Raw genomic sequence first — 11,663 nt, 5'->3', positions numbered from 1 at the left:
TTTGATATTCGCGTGATAACAGCGCCTATTAATCGCATGTCAAACCCACTTGATTATGTGACAACCAGGAGCTAGTTCATGAAATGATAAAAGTGACTTAGAGATATGACATCATATAAAATTATTTCGATTTTGCTGATTTTTCGTTTTTAATTGATCCAAATGGGGCGTTGCTGACCCATGATGATGTAATTGAGCTTCACGTGACGTTCTTGTGGTTATAGTTTAAATCCATATACGAACAAATGAAAATGATTATTCGGTAATTCTCAGGTTTAGTTGCATGATTTTTCTTAATATATCGGTTTATATCTAACATTAATTCAAAGTGATTTTTGGGACTTTCTTATGATATCATAATATAGGATGTGAAGTCCATTAATGTAACTAGTAACAATTATACAAATCCGCATTTCTTCACGAACGTCGCCCAAGTGTAAACATTACAGACAGTTCGATGTGGTAAGATATGTGTATTTGGCTCAGTTTTCATAGGCAATATTATTTTTTCATGTTTGAAATTAATTTTAAGATGTGTCATACCTAAAGGAAAGAGGTCAAGATGTTCTTGTTTCTATAAGTAACAAGTGTAGATAATTTGTGTTTTCAAATGTACTTAAAAGCCCCATAAAAGGGTCGAGGGGTTGTAGAATGATAATGATAAAAAGGGAAAGGAAAATGAATGATAATTATATTGATATCTGGAAGAAGATGAAACTTAAGTTGAAATCTGTTTAGAAGTAGCTAACAAACTTTTCCCGAGGTGATCGCTACGCGCTCCATCTGCTTTTGGACAGCATCTTGTCATATATATAAGTAGGCGTAAATGGTCTTCAATGGGAGGATTAAGGCTCTTTTAACTCATCATTTTATCCTGTTATATAAATGTGATCCTGATTGCTATATTTTAGATAGGAAGAAAGAAAACAAGTTGAAGAAAATATCAATCTGATTTGAAAGAAAATATTAATGCCCAGTTTATGGATATAGTAAAGTTTACATGATTAAGTTTAAGAGCAAGACTGAAACAGCTCACTGCTTTGCAAATTTGCCAAGTATACACTAGGAAATATACGGAGCTACGCTTTACAGGTAGAAATTGCAGCAAGATATGCTTTAATATTTGATATAAGTAAATTTTAATTGATGGAGAGAGATGGGTGATTATTGGTGCATATGCACCTGGGCATGAGAAGAAAGATCATGAGAGGCAAGTGTTTTGGGAGCAGCCGAATGAGTGTGTTAGTGATTTTGATGCACAAGACCGGGTTATAGTGATGGGTGATTTGAATGCAAAGGCGAGTAATGTGGCAGTTGAGGGAATAATTGGTATACATGGGGTGTTCAGTGTTGTAAATGGAAATGGTGAAGAGCTTGTAGATTTGTGTGCTGAAAAAGGACTGGTGATTGGGAATACCTGGTTTAAAAAGAGAGATATACATAAGTATACGTATGTGAGTAGGAGAGATGGCCAGAGAGCGTTATTGGATTACGTGTTAATTGATACGCGCGCGAAAGAGAGACTTTTGGATGTTAATGTACTGAGAGGTGTAACTGGAGGGATGTCTGATCATTAGCTTGTGGAGGCGAAGGTTGAGATTTGTAGAGGTTTTCATAAAAGAAGAGAGAATGTTGGGGTGAAAAGAGTAGTGAGAGTAAGTGAGCTTGGGAAGGAGACTTGTGTGAGGAAGTACCAGGAGAGACTGAGTACAGAATGGAAAAAGGTGAGAACAAAGGATGTAAGGGGAGTGGGGGAGGAATGGGATGTATTTAGGGAATCAGTGATGGCTTGCGCAAAAGATGCTTGTGGCATGAGAAGCGTGGGAGGTGGGCAGATTAGAAAGGGTAGTGAGTGGTGGGATGAAGAAGTAAGATTATTAGTGAAAGAGAAGAGAGAGGCATTTGGATGATTTTTGCAGGGAAATAATGCAAATGAGTGGGAGATATATAAAAGAAAGAGGCAGGAGGTCAAGAGAAAGGTGCAAGAGGTGAAAAAGAGGGCAAATGAGAGTTGGGATGAGAGAGTATCATTAAATTTTAGGGAGAATAAAAAGATGTTCTGGAAGGAGGTAAATAAAGTGCGTAAGACAAGGGAGCAAATGGGAACTTCAGTGAAGGGGGCAGATGGGGAGGTGATAACAAGTAGTGGTGATGTGAGAAGGAGATGGAGTGAGTATTTTGAAGGTTTGTTGAATAGGTTTGATGATAGAGTGGCAGATATAGGGTGTTATGGTCGAGGTGGTGTGCAAAGTGAGAGCGGTAGGGAAAATGATGTGATAAACAGAGAAAAGGTAGTAAAAGCTTTGCGGAAGATGAAAGCTGGCAAGGCAGCGGGTTTGGATGGTATTGCAGTGGAATTTAAAAAAAAGGGGTGACTGTATTGTTGACTGGTTGGTAAGGTTATTTAATGTATGTATGATTCATGGTGAGGTGTCCGAGGATTGGCGGAATGCTTGCATAGTGCCTTTGTACAAAGGCAAAGGGGATAAGAGTGAGTGCTCAAATTACAGAGGTATAAGTTTGTTGAGTATTCCTGGTAAATTATATGGGAGGGTACTGATTGAGAGGGTGAAGGTATGTACAGAGCATCAGATTGGGGAAGAGCAGTGTGGTTTCAGAAGTGGTAGAGGATGTGTGGATCAGGTGTTTGCTTTGAAGAATGTATGTGAGAAATACTTAGAGAAAAACAAATGGATTTGTATGTAGCATTCATGGATCTGGAGAAGGCATATGATAGAGTTGATAAGAGATGCTCTGTGGAAGGTATTAAGAATATATGGTGTGGGAGGCAAGTTGTTAGAAGTGAAAAGTTTTTATCGTGGATGTAAGGCATGTGTACGTGTAGGAAGAGAGGAAAGTGATTGGTTCTCAGTGAATGTAGGTTTGCGGTAGGGGTGTGTGATGTCTCCATGGTTTAATTTGTTTATGGATGGGGTTGTTAGGGAGGTGAATGCAAGAGTTTTGGAAAGAGGGGCAAGTATGCAGTCTGTTGTGGATGAGAGAGCTTGGGAAGTGAGTCAGTTGTTTGCTGATGATACAGTGCTGGTGGCTGATTCATGTGAGAAACTGCAGAAGCTGGTGACTGAGTTTGGTAAGGTGTGTGAAAGAAGAAAGTTAAGAATGTGAATAAGAGCAAGGTTATTAGGTACAGTAGGGTTGAGGGTCAAGTGAATAGGGAGGTAAGTTTGAATGGAGAAAAACTGGAGGAAGTGAAGTGTTTTAGATATCTGGGAGTGGATTTGGCAGCAGATGGAACCATGAAAGTGGAAGTGAATCATAGGGTGGGGAAGGGGGCGAAAATCCTGGGAGCCTTGAAGAATGTGTGGAAGTCGAGAACATTATCTCGGAAAGCAAAAATGGGTGTGTTTGAAGGAATAGTGGTTCCAACAATGTTGTATGGTTGCGAGGCATGGGCTATGGATAGAGTTGTGTGCAGGAGGGTGGATGTGCTGGAAATGAGATGTTTGAGGATAATATGCGGTGTGAGGTGGTTTGATCGAGTAAGTAATGTAAGGGTAAGAGAGATGTGTGGTAATGAAAAGAGTGTGGTTGAGAGAGCAGAAGAGGGTGTTTTGAAATGGTTCACTCACATGGAGAGAATGAGTGAGGAAAGATTGACAAAGAGGATATATGTGTCAGAGGTGGAGGGAATGAGGAGAAGTGGGGGACCAAATTGGAGGTTGAAAGATAGAATGAAAAAGATTTTGAGTGATCGTGGCCTGAACATGCAGGAGGGTGAAAGGCGTGCAAGGAATAGAGTGAATTGGAACGATGTGGTATACTGGGGTTGACGTGCTGTCAATGGATTGAACCAGGGCATGTGAAGCATCTGGGGTAAACCATGGAAAGTTCTGTGGGGCCTGGATGTGGAAAGGGAGCTGTGGTTTCGGTGCATTATTACATGACAGCTAGAGACTGAGTGTGAACGAATGTGGCCTTTATTGTCTTTTCCTAGCGCTACCTCGCACACATGAGGGGGGAGGGGGTTGCTATTCCATGTGTGGCGAGGTGGCGATGGGAACAAATAAAGGCAGACAGTATGAATTATTATTATTATATTATTATTATTATACTTTGTCGCTGTCTCCCGCGTTTGCGAGGTAGCGCAAGGAAACAGACGAAAGAAATGGCCCAACCCACCCCCATACACATGTATATACATACGTCCACACACGCAAATATACATACCTACACAGCTTTCCATGGTTTACCCCAGACGCTTCACATGCCTTGATTCAATCCACTGACAGCACGTCAACCCCGGTATACCACATCGCTCCAATTCACTCTATTCCTTGCCCTCCTTTCACCCTCCTGCATGTTCAGGCCCCGATCACACAAAATCTTTTTCACTCCATCTTTCCACCTCCAATTTGGTCTCCCTCTTCTCCTCGTTCCCTCCACCTCCGACACATATATCCTCTTGGTCAATCTTTCCTCACTCATTCTCTCCATGTGCCCAAACCACTTCAAAACACCCTCTTCTGCTCTCTCAACCACGCTCTTTTTATTTCCACACATCTCTCTTACCCTGACGTTACTCACTCGATCAAACCACCTCACACCACACATTGTCCTCAAACATCTCATTTCCAGCACATCCATCCTCCTGCGCACAACTCTATCCATAGCCCACGCCTCGCAACCATACAACATTGTTGGAACCACTATTCCTTCAAACATACCCATTTTTGCTTTCCGAGATAATGTTCTCGACTTCCACACATTCTTCAAGGCCCCCAGAATTTTTGCCCCCTCCCCCACCCTATGATCCACTTCCGCTTCCATGGTTCCATCCGCTGCCAGATCCACTCCCAGATATCTAAAACACTTCACTTCCTCCAGTTTTTCTCCATTCAAACTCACATGTGTACATGTGTATATATGTATATGTCTGTGTGTGTATATATATGTGTACATTGAGATGTATAGGTATGTATATTTGCGTGTGTGGACGTGTATGTATATACATGTGTATGTGGGCGGGTTGGGCCATTCTTTCGTCTGTTTCCTTGCACTACCTCGCTAATGTGGGAGACAGCGACAAAGCAAAATAAATAAAAATAAAAAAATTTTAATTCACAGAGATGTATATTTTTTGAACGTACTCATATTTATGAAAATCATAATGGATTTTTGATCAAATTATTATATACATGCAGAGTTCACTTGTTTACCTGTTTCAGTATAAGAAACCTAAGAAAGAGCAGAGTAATGAAGAGGGAAAATTGGAGGAAAAAACATGGCACCCCAGTTAACCAAACTTGAATTTTACAGTAAGGAAGGCAAAGTTCCAATTTAGAGGCACCACAGAAATTACTCATGGCTTGAGGAAAACACATATTGATAAACTTTAACTATGTATTGGAGGTGATTTGGACCTTGGCATGGTATAAGTCTTTATTAGCTCAAGGATGTAACTAGCTTTGAAAACTTACTTATATGATTTAGGTGCCTTATATAATTCATTAAGATTAGAGAAATACCTGTGGAGGACTATTTTGTTTATCTTTCATATGGAACAATATTGACTAAGGCAGTAGTATCATATTAGGGAAACTGTTGGGTTGATTGATGTAGGAAATACCATGCTAAACAGTGTTTTTATGTTTGTGGCTATGATCTTAAAGAGTTTTGTTTTTGTAGCAATCATGAGTATGACCATAAAGCTGGAGCATTAGGTAGAAACATAATATGTAAGTATAAGGTACGAATATTAGTGGGGAGCATTAGATAAAAGTAATCGGTTGAAACATTCGGTAGGAATATCTGATAGACACATTAGATTGAAGTAGTCGGTTTGAACATTAGGTAGGAGCCTCAAAAACTACTGCACTAGAGTTGCCATCTACCAGTAGCCTGTTAAGGGTGAGGCACTAAAGGCTAAGATGTGGCCTTTGAGTTTCACCAGTTATTAAGTCTTTTGCCTTGGCCACACCCATGAAGGAGTTTCTGGAGGGAACAGGCATCAGATATATTTAGATATAAATAGAAAATACACTTGTAAAGAATCATTAGAACTTATGAAAATCTCAGTATTATTGTCGAAATGTACCAGTCACATTCATGAAAATGCATTGGCAAGATGTTTCTGGATGTCAAGAAACAGATGACTCAGCAGGTGGCCAAACAATCCTTGGCAGGAGGTTGATATAAGGTTAGTCCATGACTGCTGTAATTTTGGCTTTTAAAGTAGGTTTTTGTAAATTGTGTTGATATTTGATAAGTGTATTACCAACTTTTGCACTAATCAAACCCAAATTTTCCCTGATATCATACTTCAAATCATGACTACAACTCTCATGGGTGAAAAGAGACTGATGAAAGTAAGACACTTTGGAAAAGAGACTCTCGTGAAGAATACCAGGAGAGGTTGAGTGTTGAATGGCAAAAGGTGAGAGTAATGAAGCTAGAGAAATAGGTGAGGAATGGGAGATATTTAGGGAAGAAGTGCTGGCATGTGCTAAAAAAAGCATGTGGCATGTAGAAATTAGAGGTGGGCAGGTTAGAAATGGTAGTAATTGGTGGGATGATGAAGTAAAGTTGCAAGTGAGAGAATTATAAAGAGTGATTGGGTGAAGAAAGAAGAGGTGATGAAGGCTTTACGTAACATGAAATGTGGCAAGGCAGCTGGATTGGATGGTATTGTAGTTGAATTTCTTAAGAAAGGTTATGACTGTTTCTCTGACTGGTTAGTTGGGATTTTCATTATAAATATGGATCATGGTGAGGTGCTTCATGATTGGTAGAATGCATGTACAGTACCACTGCATAAAGGTAAGGGGGACAAAAGTGACCTTCCAAATTTTAGATGTATAAGTTTGTGAAGTGTACCTGCTAAGTTGTATGAGAGAGTGGTGATTGAGAAGGTGAGGGTATGTACAGAGCATCAGATTTGGGAAAAACATTGGTTTTAGAAGGGATAGAAGATATGTGGATCAGGTGTTTGATTTAGATAGTGTGTGTGTGTGTGTGTGTGTGTGTGTGTGTGTGTGTGAAATAATTAGAGAAAGAGAAGGATTTGTATTTTTATGGATACAGAGAGAACATATGACAGGGTTGATAGAAAAACCTTCTGAAAGGTTTTAAAAATTTGTAATGTGGGAGGAAAGCTGCTAGAAATAGTGCAAAGTTTATATCAAGGGTGTAAGCCTGTGTATGAATAGGAAGAGAGAAGAGTGAGTGGATCCAGGTGAAGTTTAGTCTGCTGTAGAGGTGTGTGATGTCACCATGGCTGTTTAATTTGTATATGGATTAGTTGTTTAGTTTGTGTATGGATGAGTTGGTAAGGGAGGTAGATAGAAGAGTCTTAGAGAGAGGGATGAGTATGCAGTCTGTAGTGGGTGAGGGGGGCCTGGGAAGTGAACCAGCTGTTGTTTGCTGATGACATAGCACTGATGGCAGAATAGAATGAGAAATGCAAAAGTTGGTGACTGAGTTTGTGAGTATGTGTGAATGGAGAAAATTGAGAGTAAATTTGAATAAAAGCAAGATAGGTTTAGCAGGGTTGAGGGACAGGTTAAAGTTTGGAGAAAGTGAAATATTTTTGATGTTAGGGAGTGAACATGGCAGCAAGTGGAACTATGGAAGTGGCAGTGAGTCGTGGGATGAGTAAGGGGATGAAGAATCTAGAAGCATAGAAAAATGTGTGAAAAGAGCGGTCATTCTTTGTGAGGGTATAAATGGCTACTTATGAGGGTATGTTTGAATGTATAGTAGTCCCAACAATGTTGCATAGATGTTAGGCATGGGTTATAGATGAGGATTTGCAGAGGAGGGTGGAAGTGTTGAAAATCAAATGTTTAAGGACAATATTTGGTGTGAGTAAGTGATTAAAGGGTAAGAGAGAGATGTGGTAGTAAAAAGAGTGTGGTTGAGAGAGCTTAAGAGGGTGTACTGAAATGGTTTGGATATAAGGAGAGTGAGTGATGGGAGGTTGACAAAGAGGATATATGTGTCAGAAGTGGAGGATACAAGAAGGGGATCATATTGGAGATGGATAAATGGAGTAAAAAAGATTTTGAGTTATTAAGGTCTGAACATGCAGGAGGGTGAAAGGTGTGCATGGGATAAAGTTGATTAGAACATTGTATTGTACAGGAGTCAATGTGTTTTCATTAGACTGAACCAGGGCATGTAAGTGGCGGGGGGAAAACAAGGAAAGGTCAGTGGCGCATTGTTGTGGATAGAGGACTTTGTTTTCGGTGTATTACTCATGACAGCAGGAGAATGGATGTTAGCAAATGAGACCTTTTTTGAATAGATTAGTTAATTCCAATAACAGTTTATTTTATTTCAGGAAGCCATATGACTGAAAATACAAAACCGAGGTATTATAGAACTGGGAGATCATGATTGTTTCTAGTTAGCTGATCATGCAAGAACTTGATATTAAGATGAGTTGGATATTTCCATACTTTGGATAAATATATGGGTGAAGTAAATCAAGATAGACAGGATGATAGATAAATAATGATGTTTACAGAGTATGGTTTTTGCTTTATGAACTTGATTGAACATGAATGATGAATAGTTACAGTAATACTGTAGTTGACATACCTTTTAGCCTAAACTAGCAGAAAACTGAGCTGTTTACTTGCATAGCTCTGTGCTTGTTCATAGATTGTTTAAGAAGTTCACAATGGTAAATATAGGCCTGTTCTTATATCTGTCTGTGCAAGCACTGATTGGGACAAGACAGTCGTGGTGGTGAATGGTAGTCCATGGTGGGGGGTGGGGCATCGGAGAGGAGGCAGTATCTGTGATGGGTGTGTTAGCAGTTTTTCGTTACCAAACTACTGTGTAAGCTGCCATTGTTGGTCAGAGAGGGTGGACAGATGCAGTGAGATGAGGGCCTCTTGGTAGGTATTTAAGAAGGGCCTAGGATGATTCTGCATTCTCTTTTCTGCACTCTTTCTGGCATTGGAGAGGAGGCAGAATCTGTGATGGGTGTGTTAGCAGTTTTTCTTTACCAAAATACTGTGTAAGCTGCCGTTGTTGGTCAGAGAGGGTGGACAGGTGCAGTGAGATGAGGGTCTCTTGGTAGGTATTTAAGAAGGGCCTAGGATGATTCTGCATGCTCTTTTCTGCACTCTTTCTGGTAGATTTTTCTGTGTAGCTGTTAGTGAGGAAGAACAAGCTGGAGAGGCATGCATAAGCTTAGGTAGAATGAAGATGGTATGGATATTCCTAAGCTTAATTGATGAGACACCAAGTGATTTCTGTTGGTGGAGAAGGTAAATGGTATGAGGAAGATTTGATGGTAGTACTGTCATGAATCTTCCAGTTTAGACCATCATCCTTAATGGGACCAAGAAGTTTGAAGTCTCTGACTACCTGGAGGATGTCTGGGCCTAGTGTGATTTTAGAGTGCAGGATGTTCTCTACACTCAGATTGATGTGCATCATCACATTTTGTGTGGTTGATGGTGATGTTTTGGCCATAGACCACTCCTGAAAGTTACTGATGAAGTGCTGAAGGGCACTGAAGTTAGGAGAGCTGTTGTTGATAGTGATGCCTGAGTTAGAGTCATCTACATACTTCCAGTGGTGTTTTGTGTTAGTTTGTGTCCTTCAAGGCATCATTGATAATGATAAGGAAGTAGAGCAGCCCCATCTTGGTGGCCTGTGGTACAATGCATGTTAGAGGTAGTGATTCCAATTTGGCTTCCCTAAAGTGGACAGTTTGGTGTCTGGTCAGGAAGTCCTCCAGCCATGAGATGTAACATTCCCATTATCCTAGGTCAGTGGCTTCCTGACGATGTTATGGTTCACCAAGTTAAAAGCCTTAGTGAAGTCTACAAGAGTGAGTGCCACCAAGGTCTTGCATTTCATCTCTTTTTGGCATTACCTCACTAATGCAGGAAAATACAGTCAAGTACAGACTCTCCCCTACTTACAACCTATGCGATTTGCAACCGTCCGTACATACAACAGGAAAAAATGTATATTTGAAAATAAGAATGATGAAACATGAACTAAAGGATCTTAAATAAAAAGTGAAAAGAAACTATGGAATCATATACTAAAGCTGGTCAATGAAAAAAATGACATAATCATGATAGAAATTGAGTAGGATAAAAGAATGCTTTACAGGTATATGAATTCTACATGCCATGTTGACATACATCCGACTTACATTCATTTCGAGATACGACTGGTCAGTCAGAACGGAACTTGGACGTATATCAGGGAATAGCTGTCTAGAAGTACTATCTCCGAAAAATGACTACATATAATTTAGGTGATTTGCAGGGTTCGTTGAGGTTATAGAAATACCTGTGGAGGACTGATTTATTTTATCTCATAGTAAGCAACATTGAAAAAGGCAATAGTAGTACATGTATAATAGTAAAACTTTTGGTAAGATAGATGTAGAATTAGGAAATATTTTAGTTGAAATATATCAGTCAGTCATGAAAATGCACTGCCAAAATTATGCTGGATGTCAAGAAACAGATGACTCAGCAGGTGTTGAATATAACATTAATCTACTATTTATTTATTTACTTTATTATACTTTGTCGCTGTCTCCTGCGTTAGCGAGGTAGCGCAAGGAGACAGACGAAAGAATGGCCCAACCCACCCACATACACATGTATATACATACATGTCCACACACGCAAATATACATACTTATACATCTCAACGTATACATACATATACACACACAGACATATACATATATACAAATGTACATAATTCATACTGTCTGCCTTTATGCATTCCCATCGCCACCCTGCCACACATGAAATAACAACCCCCTCCCCCGCATGTGTGCGAGTTAGCGCTAGGAAAAGACAACAAAGGCCACATTCGTTCACAATCAGTCTCTAGCTGTCATGTATAATGCACCGAAACCACAGCTACCTTTCCCCATCCAGGCTCCACAGAACTTTCCATGGTTTACCCCATACAGCACGTCAACCCTGATATACCACATCGTTCCAATTCATTTTATTCCTTGCGTGCCTTTCACCCTCCTGCATGTTCAGGCCCCGATCACTCAAAATCTTTTTCACTCCATCTTTCCACCTCCAATTTGGTCTCCCACTTCTCCTCGTTCCCTCCACCTCTGACACATATATCCACTTGATCAATCTTTCCTCTCTCATTCTCTCCATGTGACCAAACCATTTCAAAATACCCTCTTCTGCTCTCTCAACCACACTCTTTGTATTACCACACATCTATCTTACCCTATTATTACTTACTCGATCAAACCACCTCACACCACATATTGTCCTCAAACATCTCATTTCCAGCTCATCCATCCTCCTCTACACAACTCTATCTATAACCCATGCCTTGCAACCATATAACATTGTTGGAACCACTATTCCTTCGAACATACCCATTTTTGCTTTACGAGATAATGTTCTCAACTTCCACACTTTCTGCAATGCTCCCAGAACTTTCGCCCCCTCCCCACCCTATGATTCACTTCCGCTTCCATGGTCCCATCCACTGCCAAATCCACTCCCAGATATCTAAAACACTTCACCTTGTCCAGTTTTTCTCCATTCAAACTTACCTCCCAGTTGACTTTTCCCTCAACCCTACTGTACCTAATAACCTTGCTCTTATTCACATTTAATCTCAGCTTTCTTCTTTCACACAATTTACCAAACTCAGTCACCAGCTTCTGCAGTTTCTCACACGAA

General features: G+C 40.1%; 1 protein-coding gene across 2 annotated transcripts in view; it reads left to right on the top strand.

Moving 5' to 3' along the window:
- The first annotated feature begins 395 nt into the window (after nt 1–395).
- LOC139750928 (TBC domain-containing protein kinase-like protein) overlaps nt 396–11,663 on the top strand; it is a 145,800-nt gene continuing 134,532 nt past the window's right edge. Inside the window, exon 1 of one of the 2 annotated variants that reach the window (XM_071665840.1) lies at nt 396–462. The gene's annotated coding sequence lies outside the window, so the exon portion shown is untranslated. Of the gene's footprint in view, nt 463–6,017; nt 6,158–11,663 lie in introns of those variants that run through there. The other variant, XM_071665841.1, reaches the window with a different exon arrangement.

This window comes from Panulirus ornatus, chromosome 10, assembly GCF_036320965.1.
Source record: "Panulirus ornatus isolate Po-2019 chromosome 10, ASM3632096v1, whole genome shotgun sequence".
Classification (NCBI taxonomy): Eukaryota; Metazoa; Arthropoda; class Malacostraca; order Decapoda; family Palinuridae; genus Panulirus; species Panulirus ornatus.
The sequence above is the reverse complement of the archived record's forward strand: the minus strand, read 5'-3'. Positions and strand labels throughout refer to the sequence as shown.